The 14084-nt window shown below is 45.8% G+C and overlaps 1 long non-coding RNA gene and 1 other non-coding gene across 4 annotated transcripts in view; one reads left to right on the top strand and one right to left on the bottom strand.

Moving 5' to 3' along the window:
• LOC122207686 overlaps positions 1-14084 on the top strand; it is a 740526-nt gene that overhangs the window by 546092 nt on the left and 180350 nt on the right. The gene's annotated exons all lie outside the window — the stretch shown is intronic.
• Positions 10197-10309, bottom strand: LOC122209232. The gene has a single exon (XR_006197512.1). It is a non-coding gene; the product is annotated as a small nucleolar RNA SNORA17 (small nucleolar RNA).

Genomic DNA, 14084 nt, shown 5'->3' with positions numbered 1-14084 from the left:
ATATCCTGACAATAGCTAATGTTCTATAAAGCTGTGGCTGACGCACACCAATGTGATTTATGGGTAGCGTTGCCAGGTTTAGAACATCTAAACACAGGACACCGAATGGGTATAAGTATGTTTCAAATACTGTGTGGGACATACTTATGCTAAACAGTTTTTTTTTTTTGTTTTTTTTGCTTTGTTTTGTTTTTGTTATCCGAAATTAGACTTTCACTGGGCATTCCGTGTTTCATCTGGCAAACTGTTTATGGGTGTATTCGACTCCTAAGGGTGCTGTAACAAATTACTATAAACTGGGTGGCTTGAGACCACAGGAATTTCTCCTCTTAAGTTCTAGAGTCCACGCGTCTGAAATCAAAGTGTCAGCAGGGCAGTGCCCCCACTGGAGCTGTGAGCAGAATCCTTCTTTGCCTCTTCCTAGCTTCTGGTGGCAGCTAGCAATCCTTGGCTTGTGGGCACATTGATCCAATCTCTGCCTGTCCTCTGTGGTCACAGGGAGCCCTCCCTGTGTCCCCGTCTCTGTCTTCTGTCTTCTCATATGACACTAGTCATACTGAGTGCAGGGTGTACCCTACCCCGATATGTCCTCACTTTAACAATTACATCGGCAGTGACCCCATTTTCCAGTAAGTTCTGGATACTGGGGGTTAGGACTTAAACATATCTTTTCAGAGGACATAATTTATCCCGTGGCATGGGTTTATCTTAAGTAAAATTTTTAGGATAACTTGATTCTGGTTCATTATGAAGAAACCTCTTCAAATTATGAGAAACTGAGTGAATCATCTGCACAAGGTTGCATAGCTACATGGAGATCTTGGTGAGACCGAAACTGAGCAGCTCAGGTGAAGGCCGTGCTCACAGCCCCTTGTAGAAAGGTGAATAGTATACAGCATGAGGAATGAGAACCCAGAGCTGTGGCCTGAGTTTGCTCAGAACAGACTCCTTGTGACATGGCCATAGCTCGCTCCCCACCCCTCTTTGCCTCAGGGTCCTGATGTCAAAAATGAAGAGAATTTGGGGCGCCTGGGTGGCTCAGTTGGTTAAGCATCTGACTCGTGGTCTCGGCTCAGGTCATGATCTCACGGTTCACCAGTTGGAGCCCCACGTGGGGCTCCACGCTGCCAGGGCAAAGCCTGCTTGGGATTCTGTCTCCTTCTCTCTCTGCTCTCCCCCTCCTCAAAATGAATAAATGAATAAATTTTTAAATGAAAGATTTTGCTACCGCTGCTGTGCAGGATCCATAGCCACATGTGCCTTCAGAGTACTTGAGGTCAAGCTGGTGGAGATTGCTTCACGGTCAAACACACACTGGATTTCAAATAAAGGCTCCAAGACAAAGGGACCAAAAGAACCCCTCCGTGATTCTTTGATAGCACACGTCAGATTGATAATAATTTGGATACGTGGGGTTAAGCAAAACATCTTGCTAAAATGAATCCACAGACTTCTTTCGACTTTTTAAAGATTTCATACCTGAAAAACACTTTTATGTCATTATTTTTATGACTGTTTTTCTTTCACCTCATTTAAATGTTTCATGCATGACTCACACTGGCTTAGATCCTTAAGTCTCAGGTCGTGTATTTGCTTTAAAAAAAAAAAAAAAAAAGGAAAAGTTGTTTGTCTTTTAGCCATAGAACCCTTCACCCAAGCACCACGTAGGCTCTACCCCAAAAGTCAGTTTTCTTTATGTAATCATGTGTTTATTCAACAAATGTTCATCGAGCACATCCCAGGCAGCATGAACTGCTCTGGGAACTGGGGATTGAATGGGACCCAGCATATCTGTTGTCTCTTCTCCTCTCTTGGAGCTTGCATTCTCAGAGACGGTAGGGACAGAAGGTAAACAAACAAACAAATGAGATATACATTTAACTGGAATACAAAAGTTAGGTTTTATGTGTGGAAAGTGCCAGAAAAGAAACCAGCAGGATAACGAATTGAGAGGGCACCATAGAGAGACCCTCTTTCAAGGTAGGGTGTCCAGGGAAAACCTCTCTAAGGGAGAACACCTACGTGGAGCCCCGAAATATCCAGGGGAAAGGTCTTGAGTCCCTACCTAGTGTCCCTTTCTGCCTTCCCCTGACCCCCGGCCCAGCCCGACTGGGGCTACATTCTCACTTCTGGGACACTCAGTTCAGTCACTTCTAAAGGGAAGGTTAGTAGCTCCTTCTTCAAAGTAGAGATCTGAAAAACCAAGGAGAATATTTTAATGCCATGTTATCAGTTTTCCCATTTAAAGAGTCAGACCGAGGGGGGTGCCTGGGTGGCTCAGTCGGTTAAGCATCTGACTTCAGCTCCGGTCATGATCTCACGGTTCTTGAATCTGAGCCCCGCGTCGGGCTCTGCGCTGACAGCTCAGAGCCTGGAGCCTGTTTCAGATTCTGTGTCTCCCTCTCTCTCTGACCCTCCCCCGCTCGTGCTCTGTCTTTCTCTGACTCAAAAATAAACATTAAAATTTAAAACAAAAAGTAAGGAAATGGACCAAGAAAGCATTAATAGGGAGGTTGAAAGGAGGGAACAGAATGGCTGCAGAGAATCAACAGAGGGACCAGAAGAAGGGTCTTCTCTTGTGAAACAAAATCCAGAATAAAGACAGAATTGGGGAAGACCAAGTTGGAAGAAGGAATAAAAAGGAGGAGGTGGGGCAGGCAGAGGGAGAAGAGAGAGAAGAAATAAGACAAGGCCGGGAGAGGGTGAGATGGTCCCTCATAGGGTTTGCCATAAACCAATGCTCTTTTCTTCATTTTCTTGAAAGTTTGTTTCAGTCTTGAGTTGTTGGTCAGGTCTCAGAGCTCTAAAGTGCTCTAGAAGTTACAGCTGCTGCAGATGATTAGAACATGGTAGGTGGCCCTGTATCATACTCTCGGTAGACATTCAACTGTCCCAGGGGGGAGGTGCAGGCTCAGCACTATGGTTAGCATTGCCTTCTGTCTTTCCAAGGACCTAGGCAAGGGGAGCTACCTAGATAGAACTTTTGCCAGGTATCCTTGTTTTCACAAAGAAGTGTGGTTTCTCTAGGCTTTTGAAATGTATTAATTTACCCAGCACATGCTTGGGGGTGAGGGGTGCCCACTCTGAGTTCCCCTTATGGGAGCAGTGTTTGGTGCACATGAACTTGAGCTCTCTTTCCTAATCTCTGGAATAGACTCACCCCGGTGGGTTTTGTATGACCTTTGCAATCCTTTTGTCTTACCCACCGCTGTTGTCTCCCACTAGGGAAGAGGACCCAGAACACGAAACACAAATTCTAGACAAGGGGCTGACCAGATCAACCTGTTACCCTTGGACCAGCAGTGTGTTGTATATTTCTTCCTATTCTCTTTTTTAATAAAATCAATTGATTATTTTAATGGAGAGAACTTATTTAGAGTCAGATTTAACCTTATTAGATAGCACTGATATATTTTCAGTCTTTAACTCTGATATGAAAAGCAAATAAAACCATGAAAAAGGGGAGTTGAAAAAAAAACTCACCAAATCATTTTGAGCATTGGATTGACAGTAGGGTAAGAAAGAACATTTTAACCCTGAGCAATTGCTCTGATAGTGAACATATATTAATTTGAATCCCTAAGATAGAATATTTATATGGAAAGATAATAACATAAACCATGCAAGGCTATTAAAATGTTATTTTGAATATAAATTTATAATTTTGAGTATGTAAAAATATAATTGGGTCAAGTAAAAATGTGAGATGACTACATTTAAAGTTTTTAACTATAAAAATACTACAAGGACATTAACAGTCACTTTAAGAAAAAAATCACCCCCCACTATCTCACTATCCTAGTAGACCTGCTTCCATTGTTTTTGCAAAATCCTATCTCTATCTACATATGTGTATTTACATATTGTAATTATAGTACCAGTCTTATTTTTATTTATAGATCTTTCATCCATCTGTCTTCAGAGTCATAATAAACATCACATCTCAGCTCAGTCGCATGTTTCTTGGGGAAATAGCTAAGAATCCTCACTCCCTCGCTTGGTCACTATTCCCTCCTAAATCACAAAAGGACCATTCTCCTTAACACTGATCAGAGCAGTGTTACTTTTTTGTGTTTGTTTCTTTGATTAATATCTGCTTCCTTCTGGAGAAACAGAAGTTCCTCAATGTATCATTTTTGCTCACGGTTATATCTCTAGCCCGCAGTAAGTGCTGATTAACTATTTCTTAAATACACGTACATAATAGCTACATGGTATCTCATTGTGTTTATGTTGCAATGTTCCTGACCTCATGCTGCTGGCATTTTTACTAATTTGCTTCAGATGTGTTTCTTGAATAAAATATATGTAATAAGTGTCTTTATGCACCAAACTTTTAACCAAATTTTAACTTCTTTCCTTAAAATACAAATCACCAGGGCAATGTTTATGAGCATTTTATGGTGCTTGATGTGTCTGTATATTATTCCAAAAGGGTTGGACATATTTATGAAGACTATCAAATGATGAAACTATTTTGAATCAGTTATGATTGTTGAATCAGTTATGATTATAAATTAAATATATATAGCATAATTAACTTAAAAATATTATAAATTATAAAGAAGACCCTCCATAACATCCATAAGCACATTACACAAAGGTGACCACCATGAAACTTTCCTTCCAAGCTGGGTTTCATGTGTGTGTGTTTAAAGCTAGGTCCCAATTATGTAAATTCTGAGCCATGGGATTTACATAGCTTACTACTCTGCTCCCATCCCTTCCATTTGCATTACATAATGGTAATTTTTTATTCTTCTGACCACTTAGCTTTCATGGCTTCATATAACTTCATTGTATGGATAAGTTAATTTAATATTGTCCTCCTATCCAAAGATTGTTTTCAGTTATTTCTTATTTTATAGGTATTGTAGCGATGAGAGTTATGTTGTATAAAGTCACCGTGAATACTGAATTAGTGAATACTGAATTAGTGAATACTGAACCATTGCTCCTAAGGGAGATACAGGGTTAGGTTCCTACAAGCCTCTGGTCGCATTTTCATCAAATGATAAATATATAACTGCCAGGTTATTTAAGACATACTGTTGATTCAGTAACATTGAACTCACAGCCAACAGCACTATAACCCATGCCTGAGTGAAGCGTATTTAATACAGTTGTTTTCTCCATGAGACACATTCTGGTGTTCTTACTCTCAGGACCACTAGACAGCACTCCAGCTCGGTGTCTAGGGGACATTTTAAACAACAAACTCACCAATAAAAAGCACCAAAATGTGGCACTAAATAGACTGTAAAAAGGACATTATTTACAGTATAATCTGAAATACAGAGGCAGGGCATCTCCTTCGTTACCTCAAGGGAACACGAGCATCAAGCAACCCAGATATTTTGCTGCTCCGCACTTGTCCACGAGTGACCACAAAACACTGCAAGGATCAATTTTGGGGTTTCAAATCAATTCTAGGAAATATGGAATGTGTGAGTGATGAGGATTGTCTGTGCATGTTTGGGGCATCATTGCATATGTCCTTGGCGTGCATGAAGTGAAGTCTAGTGCTGTATTCTTTGAGAGGGCTTTGGAAAGGCTATGTGATAGCCATCCAAACAGAAAAGGTGAAGAAGGCCCGCTGTGGGGCATTTTATTTAGAAAAGTATATGCTACAGACAGTCTTCTGCCATGATTAGCTTCCGAGTTATTAGCCAGCTCCTTTTAGCACAGTCTGACCTGGATTCCTGTCCCTGGGGTGCAGCTGCTTCTTCGAGGGACCCCGAGTCAATTCCTCACCCCTCTGAGGTTTATCGTGTACATGAGGTAACCTTAGAACTTAGAACTTGGAACTCAAAGGGTTGTTGCAAGGAACGATTAAGTAAATGTAGATAAGGCATAGGACGGGGGCCGGGGTCAGATTCCACAAACCATGGCAAGAGAGAGGAAAACTTCCAAGGCTAACCTTCTTCCGAGTAAAACTTTGGAATGGTTGGGGGTGCCGTTCTCCTGAAGGCCTCGGAACTGCCCAAGGGGATCTATAATTACGATTTTTATTTCAAAATCCGTGCGGTATTCTGCCACCGGAGAAAGGACAAGAATCCACAGTTACAATTTAAGGATCAAGAGTTACCGAAAGGTCCTCATCGGAGCTCCAAGCCAGTCTCATTATCAGTTAGTTACAGCACAACCTTGGAGGCCCCGGATTCTATCTCAGATCACCAAGGGATATACTCTCTTTGTCCTCAGCAACGCTATATCAAAAAAAAAAATCAACTGCACTCCAGCGAGGTGATGCGGTGGAAAGATCACCGGGTCTTGAGTTGCACCGACCTGAGTTTGACTCACGACGTCTTTCTCTTACTCTCTGTGACTTTCAGAGCAATTGCCTTCTTCCCTTGAGACTTGTTTTGTTGTTTTGGTTTTGGTTTTGTGTTTTTGTTTTTGTTTTTGTTTTCCATCTGGCAAATGGGCATGAATAAGGAAGGTATAGTTCGTAGTTTTGTTGTAGATGTTTGGAAAGTTATTTGTAAAGGACCTAGCCAGGTGACTACCAGCTCTTGTCGGAGTGTCTGTGTGCATTCTTTGTGCATTATTAAAAGGCACATCACTCTGATTCTTACAAATACCCTGTAGCTTTCCTGCGCCCCGGTTCACATTTCCATTTGCTTCCTCTTTTCGATCTCTTCCTCCTGACAGAAAATAGGACTAACTGTATCGCGGGACAGAATCTTTACTTGGAATGTGAACCTGCAGCAAGGAGCAAAATATATTGGTGTGTAAGAAAAGGCATTGCATTGACTTCCCCTTCCCTGAAATCTGTTTCAAAAATCCTGAGGGAAACGAGGCTCTAATAGAATGATGGTAGGAGGGATGACACGTGGAATTGTTATAAAATGATGAGTGTTCCAGGGCCAAACTGGAATGATATAAAAAGGGGAAAAAATATTCCTGCCCACTTTCTTCTCAAAACCAAGGGAGCTGTTCAACATAATTATTACAAGCTCTTGTCCCCAGGAGTTATAACTTAATATCCTATTTCAAATACTTTACTTAAAGATAGAGTTAGTTTTTTTTTTTCCTTAAAGAGAGAAGAGTCATCTTTGGTTAGTTAATAATGTAACAATTCCAATTTTGAGTTAGATGATTTAATAGGCTGGAAAAATCATCTAGTTGTCTATGTGTGCGTCTGTACCCTTATATACATACATGCATACATGTGTGTGTGCACATAGGCTCTTTCGCCCAGAGAGACGTGAAGCTTTGTCTGAGGGAGGTGAAATAGTTACTCCTGATGCTGGGACTCTTTGATAACGAAGTGGCTGTTTTTATTATTTATGTGTGAAGTTTCATCTTCTTAAAAAAAAAAAAACAGAAAGAAAAAGAAATGGGCATCAGTCTACTATCAATTTCCTGGTCGGGATATTCTACTGGAATTACAGAAGATGTCAGATGGGGAGAATTGGGTGTCACATATATGGAATCTCTGCATTATTTGCTGTAACTGCACGGGGGTTTACAGTTTTCTCAAAATAAGGGAGGGAGAGGGCAAGAAGGAAAGAAGGAGCGGTGGGGAAGAAGGTGGCTTTCAGCCCTCTACACCTTGCTTCGGGGTCGGTCACGCCCATCTGCCCACAGCACCTGCATCCACCCCTTTATGTGGCCCATGCCTTCCCCACCTTCAGATCTGAGCTCAGCTCTTTCTTCCTCAAGGCCCTTCATTCACCTGAGTCCTTCAGCCTTCAGACTTTTCCTGCTGAACAGATCTCATGGTTCTCAGGTCCACACCCTGTTCTGGATACCCACATAATTTAAACTAAAGGATTAAATATCAGTTGGGGTGCGAGTGTCCTCTCCCAGCGAGGATGTGGGCTCCCGAGGGAGGCACCCTATCTCCATTGCCCCCCTTCCTGTCACCTGGGTTTGGACCAGTTCTCAGTTCTCAGCATATAGTGTATATTTAATAAATATTTAGTAAAAGCGATCATTTCTTTATTGCTTAGCAAACTCATGCCTTTGTAAAAATGTTGGGGAGGCTGTCCCATAACACTGATAAGTAAGAAGTGGCCTTTTTGTTGACTTTACAAAAACAGTGAGAATAGCATCTACTGTCTAATTCTCTACTGTCTTCGGGAGACGAAGTCAAACCCCTGATCGCCGCATCACACAGCCTCTTCAGCCAAGGGCCCCCATCCCGGTCCACCTTTCCATCCGCCTCCCTCCCTCACGTTCCACCCACCCTGCCCAGTGCGACATACTTGTTCATGTCTTTGTCTCTCTGGGACTCAACCCCCTCTCACACGTGTCTGTTCTCTACGTGAACAACCCACTCATACTTTAGTTTCTAGTTCTAGGAGATCTCCTGGGTGCACCAACCCTCTGGTTTTACGATCCCGTAACACTCTGGACTTGTTGGTGATAATCATGATCGCGCGTGCCATTCCGTCTTCCGTGTCTGTTACGTGGCACTGCCTGTCTCATACACTCGGGGGTGCAACCAGCACAGCACTGGCCCAGAATAATCTACGGCACATCCTGTGGGCTGAAGCATTAGCACAGTCCCTTCTGCAGGTGGAAGTCACGGCTGTCCTTCCCGATTCCTCCTGCTGGTCCTCTGCACCCACAAAGTGTTCGCTGACTGCTCCCAGCACCTGTCTCCCGGGATCCTGTGATCCACGATCCCGGTGACTGTCATCACCCAGAGCCTATTGTTTCGTTCTTGTTCTTGCCCACAGGCCCACCCCTTCACCTAGGCTCGTATCTGCACAAGGGCCGAGGCCATGTTCTGTGTTTTCGTAACCACAGCCCCTGGAGGTGTCTGGCATCCAGGAGGCATTCAGTACATGTGTGCCAAGGAACCAACCTTGATCTTGGGTGTGTTCTCTAATGGTTATGGCTGTACCTGTTAAGGTGTTGATTGAGGTGGGGAGGGGTCGAGAGAGGGAGAGAGAATCCCAAGCAAGCTCCATGCTGTCAGCACAGAGTGGGGCACGGCTCAATCCCACGAACCGTGAGATCGTGACCTGAGCCGAGATCAAGAGTTGGATGCTGAACCGACTGAGCCACCCAGACGCCCCCACAAAATGTTGGTATTATTGAATTCATCTCCCTGTGAGTGGTCTCAGGCTCCCTGGACTTGGGTGTGAGCCCCGTGGCACGAGTGAAGCGGACCCCACAGTTAAACAGTGTGTGTCAGACCCACCGTCCCCCCAGGGGGTTGGGAACACTGGCCCAGGAAGGAGCTTGAAATATGCACTAAGTAAACAAAATGCGCTAAATGTTCTTTGAGGGATTTTGTAGAAAGCCCCACCCCAGCAAGAATAGCACAGACACCAGGAGCGAGCACGTGGGCTTGAAAAGAGATGCCGATATGGGGTCTGAAGGATTTCCCAGGTTCTGGGGGTCCTGACGGCGATGGGCCGTGGGTCTGTGGCTCAGCCATGGGTACAGAGGGAGCAGCGTCAGAGGTGAGGGAACAGGGTGGTTTCATGTGTGGGGCTCCCAGTTTTCCTCCTCCATACCTACACCTCCCATCTGACTGCCTAGGAAAGTTGTCTCACCTGCCTGGGTCCTGGGCTGTGGCAAGACGCCAGAGGGGAAGCTCCTGGAAGGAGGGAAGGAAGCCTGCTTTGTGGCCAGCCCCTGGCAGGGCTCCTTCTAGAGGGGCTGGGAGAAGCGGGCAGATGGGGAGGGTTTTTTGTTTGTTTGTTTTTGATTTTTGTTTTTTTTTTTTTTAAAGGGAAAGAGAGAAAGAGAGGAAGGGAAGAAGGGGAAGAAGGTTTTGGAAGTTTAGAAAGGGAAGGATCCAGAATAGACATGGAGCAGGTGAATGGAACGGAGGGAAGAGGCGTTTTAGGAAGGGTTGCTCGGGAGCTGGGATCTTTTTGGTCCTGATCCCCGTAACGTCCTCCACTGCGAGACCAGGCTTCTTTGAAATGACATTTGCTGCAGCACTGTGCCACGGGAGACCCACGTGTGTGTGTGTGTGTGTGTGTGTGTGTGTGTGTGTGTGTGTACTGATCCAAGCAACGAATTCAGATGGGGCTCAGCCTGGACCTGGACCGCCAAGATTCATGCACTGACATTAGTGTTCCTGCAACCTCACAGAGTCGCTCGGCCCTCCTGTGACTCAGTTTACTCGTTGGCAAACCCGGATGGTACCTGCCTCGTGGGATCGCTCTGGGGCTTACACAAGGGAATCCAGAGCAGTGCCAGGCACACAGCAAACACTCACGCACGTAAATGTCAGGCAGCAGCACGTCCTCACCAGTCAGCACCTCTGGGCACAGACGCCTGTCTTTTCTCTACCACCCTGTCCCTTCAGGGGCCAGCTCCCCTGTTTGCCAGGGACAGAGGGGCTTCCGGGGGACCCAGGACTCCTCCGTTTAAAACCAGGTGCAGCCCCGGGCACACAGGAGCAAGTTGGCCACGCTCTCTGTCATCCTCCACCTCCTATTCCAACCCCATTCAAGGTCTCGCATACAGCAAACACTTAAGTATTATTGGTTCTCTGAGCCAAGCAATTGCTTGACTCCTGGGATAATTATTTAACTCTTCCTGGGCTGTAGGTGCACCGGGGTCTCTAGGCGATCCATTGCCTAATACCTTCCCAGAATGGGCCCGGTCAGGTCCAGAAGGGAAGAGAGGCAGGGAGTGGGGGCTGAGGACACTCAGGGGGTGACTCAGCACTGAGTCTGGGGGCTCTGTCACGACAGGCCCACCTTCCCCTGGAACACCCATGCCCCAGCAACGTGCCCCGCCCTGAGCAGTGACTCAGACGAGGCATTCCAGCTGTCACTCAGTGAAGGGCCTTCTAGGGCCAGGCCGGCCCCTCCTGCCACCTTCTCAGTAAGGGCAGCAGCCGGGACAGCCAGCTCGGGTCCTGGAGGAGGTGGCACCGGTCACCCCATGGAGATATGTGAGCTGAGTCACCAGAGCAAGGCGCCTTTGCCCTGCCTGCTGTGCCCCGAGCAAAGCGGGTGCCCTCTGCACACAAGTTTTGGGAGGGGAACCTCCCAGTTTCGGTTACTTCCCAGCCAAACTCTTCTAAGCAAAAATGTGATTGGGAAGATTCCAGGCTCAGCTCCCCAGGGAATAAAGAAATGCTATCTTTATAATGATTGTATCACTGCCACCGTTTCCCGTGATTCTCCATCCTTCCCCAAGCCCCCCCTGCATGCCTGGCTTTTTTTTTTTTTTTCCTTATACCAGTCAGCCCTTGAAATGGCCCTGGGAAATAGTTATTACTATCCACACCTAATATTTACCTCATTAGTACATGATGAAACTAAGACTTTGGGAGGGTCTAGAACATGGGCAAAGTCACAGGGTTATGACTGGCAAATCCCGGACTCCAAGGCCCACCCCCTCCTCCCCAAATCCTGCCTTTCCCAGGCCACCCCACCCTGAGCATGGGCCCGACACACCTCGTGCCCTGGTTTTTATCCAGAAAAAATATGGAGAGCCGGACAAGCAGTTGGATTCAGAGGCGGTATGACACGAAAGGAATCTAAACAGGCAAACAGTACTTTAAAAAAGAAAAAAAAAACCAAAACGTTCATTTCGCTTAGCAGAATGAACTCACGGTCCGTTCCCTGCTTCTGGGTCATTCTCCTGCTCGTGTTGATTTATAGATCGTCTCCAACTGCCATTTCCCTTTATTTCCCGGCAACTTTCAGGCTCATGGGTCCTGTTAAAGGATCCTTCTTTGCTCCTTGGTTCATTTGCCAAAACACACTCAGTCCTGCATCTGTCTGCAATTTCTGTCAATTCAGTGTTTTAATTATGTTTGAATTAATCGACAGGATTGTTCTTTATTAAAAAAAAATACCAATCTGAATAATACTGCATTGCACATTTAAAAGTTGCTGAGAGAGCAGGTCTTAAAAGTTCTTGTCCCAAGAGAAAAACAAAAAGTTGATAACTGTGATGGTGGATGTCAGCTAGGCTGATGGTGATCGTTTTGCAGGGTATACAGATGGTGAATCAAGACATCGTACCCCTGAAATTAATGTCATGTTGCACGCCGTTGTACTTCAATTTTAAAAATCTGGTTTTGTCATCTGCTTGCAAAATTTGCTTTTTATAAAGTCCGAATTCCTTGGACTGACTTGTCTCGCCTTCTCTTTCAGACCTCCTCTGTCGGCTGTTTTGGGAACAGTGGGGACCGGTCTGTGCCCTCCCCTCTGACAGGGCGTCCTCAGACCCTTCTTGATCTGCAATCTCTTCCTTACTGACCTCTCAAACCAGAGTTCCAAAGTCATCTCCCTAAGTGGGCTTCCCTGAGTCCCCTTGGCCCCGACTGTAGCTGTCACAAAACTTTGCAATAACTCAAACACCATCCTCAAGATGCACGTCTGCTGAGTTTCCTAACAAAGGGGCAAGTTAGGGTCTTCTGGGATTCTGGTAAAAAAATGAGTTTCCCAGGGCCCGTCCCCCAGCCATTTTGATTCCGTCAGTCTCCTGCCATGGGGAGATCTGTATCTTTAACACATGCTCTGGGCGATTCTGATTCAGCCACTTCCTAGGCCATACTCTTAAGAAAGTGCACGTTGTTGTAACTATTTATATCTCTGTTCTCTGTGACCTCCACTGACCACCCCCTCAACGGTCAAGAGCTCTCAGGAACAAGACCAACATATTTTCATTCCTAGGGTCCTGGTGCTTGGCCTAAGTACTGGGGTAGAGCAGGTGCACCGTAAGTATGTGATGACTGAGCCCCATTTGGTCGTCTTGTCTAGAATTACTTATTAAGCACCTACTGTGCGCACACGAGTATCCTATGCACTGCGGAGAAACAAGGGAGATTAAAATCCCTATCCTTATGGACCAAACGATGGATGAGTGAATTACAAAGAGCAGATTCTGCGTTCTGAGTTTGAACAATCGTGTCTCAGAGGGCTACTGATAGCCAGGCATCAGGTGTTTTCATGGACGCTATGCAGTTAGACATCACGATCAGTAGGATAAATAATACAAGCGAATGCTGCTCCTGTTCATGACTCCCCCCCCCCCCCAACCCCGTTTTCATGACTTTTTTAAAAACTTTTTTTGTTCATTATAGTCGACACGCCATGTTGTATACGCTTCAGGGGCACGACACAGTGATTCTACAACTGTGTACGTTATGCTGTGCTCACCCCAAGTGTAGGTACCATCTGTCCCCGTGCCACACGATTACCGTACCATCAACTATATTCCCCACGCTGTCCCTTTCATCCCCGTGACTTATTCATTCCGTACCAGGAAGCCTGTACCTCCCACTGTCCCTCTCCCATTTCACCCATCCCCGTACCCACCTTCCCTCTGGCAGTCATCAGTTTGTTTTCTGGATTTATGGGTCTCTTTCCACTTTCCGTTTGTTTTGTTTGGTTAGATTCCACATATAAGCGAAGTCATATGGTATTTGTCTTTCTCTGTCTGACTCACTTCACTCAGCAGAATACCCTCTCTGTCCCCCGTGTAGTCCCAAATGGCAAGACGTCATTCTTCTTTATGGCTGAGTAATATTCCACTGGGGACGCATACCCCGTCGCCGTTATCCATTCATCTACCGATGGACACTTGCGTTGTTTTCCGTATCTTGGCTATTGTAAATAACGCTGCTCTTGGCTATTGTACAATCTTGGCTATTGTAAATAACATAGGGATGGACATAACTTTTCGAACCGGGGCTCCTGTTTCTTTTTTTAACGGTGAGGAACTTGCAAATTCAAGAGGCTGTGGCTGGCGGTGTATTAGAGAGCCACTCACCTGCAGAGTGTGAATTCAAAGGCCGGCCTGTTCCTCTCGAGCCCCGAGGTCCTGGTTTCTCCCCGGGGACTCATCACGGCCTTGGCATGGCTACAGTGTTCTTTCACCTGGTACAGGTGACCTTACTCAGCCAAGCCAGAAGACATGAGCACGGGCCGCCCAGCTGTCACTAGCCCCACTCACCTGTGGGGCTGCACGGGCACCAGGGTTCCCCGGGGCCGGCCCGTTGAGGGCCTATTGGTACGACTGTGCTTCGTGTCAGGAAGCACGTTGTGATCGTCACTCCTCCGTCGTCACGCTTTCATCAGGAGGACTTAGAACAGAGGGGGCTGAAATGGCTTCGTGTTAGCCGAAAAATCCAGAGATTAATAGTAAAC

The sequence above is a fragment of the Panthera leo genome, chromosome E2 (genome assembly GCF_018350215.1).
Source record: "Panthera leo isolate Ple1 chromosome E2, P.leo_Ple1_pat1.1, whole genome shotgun sequence".
Lineage (NCBI taxonomy): Eukaryota > Metazoa > Chordata > Mammalia > Carnivora > Felidae > Panthera > Panthera leo.
The sequence above is the reverse complement of the archived record's forward strand: the minus strand, read 5'-3'. Positions and strand labels throughout refer to the sequence as shown.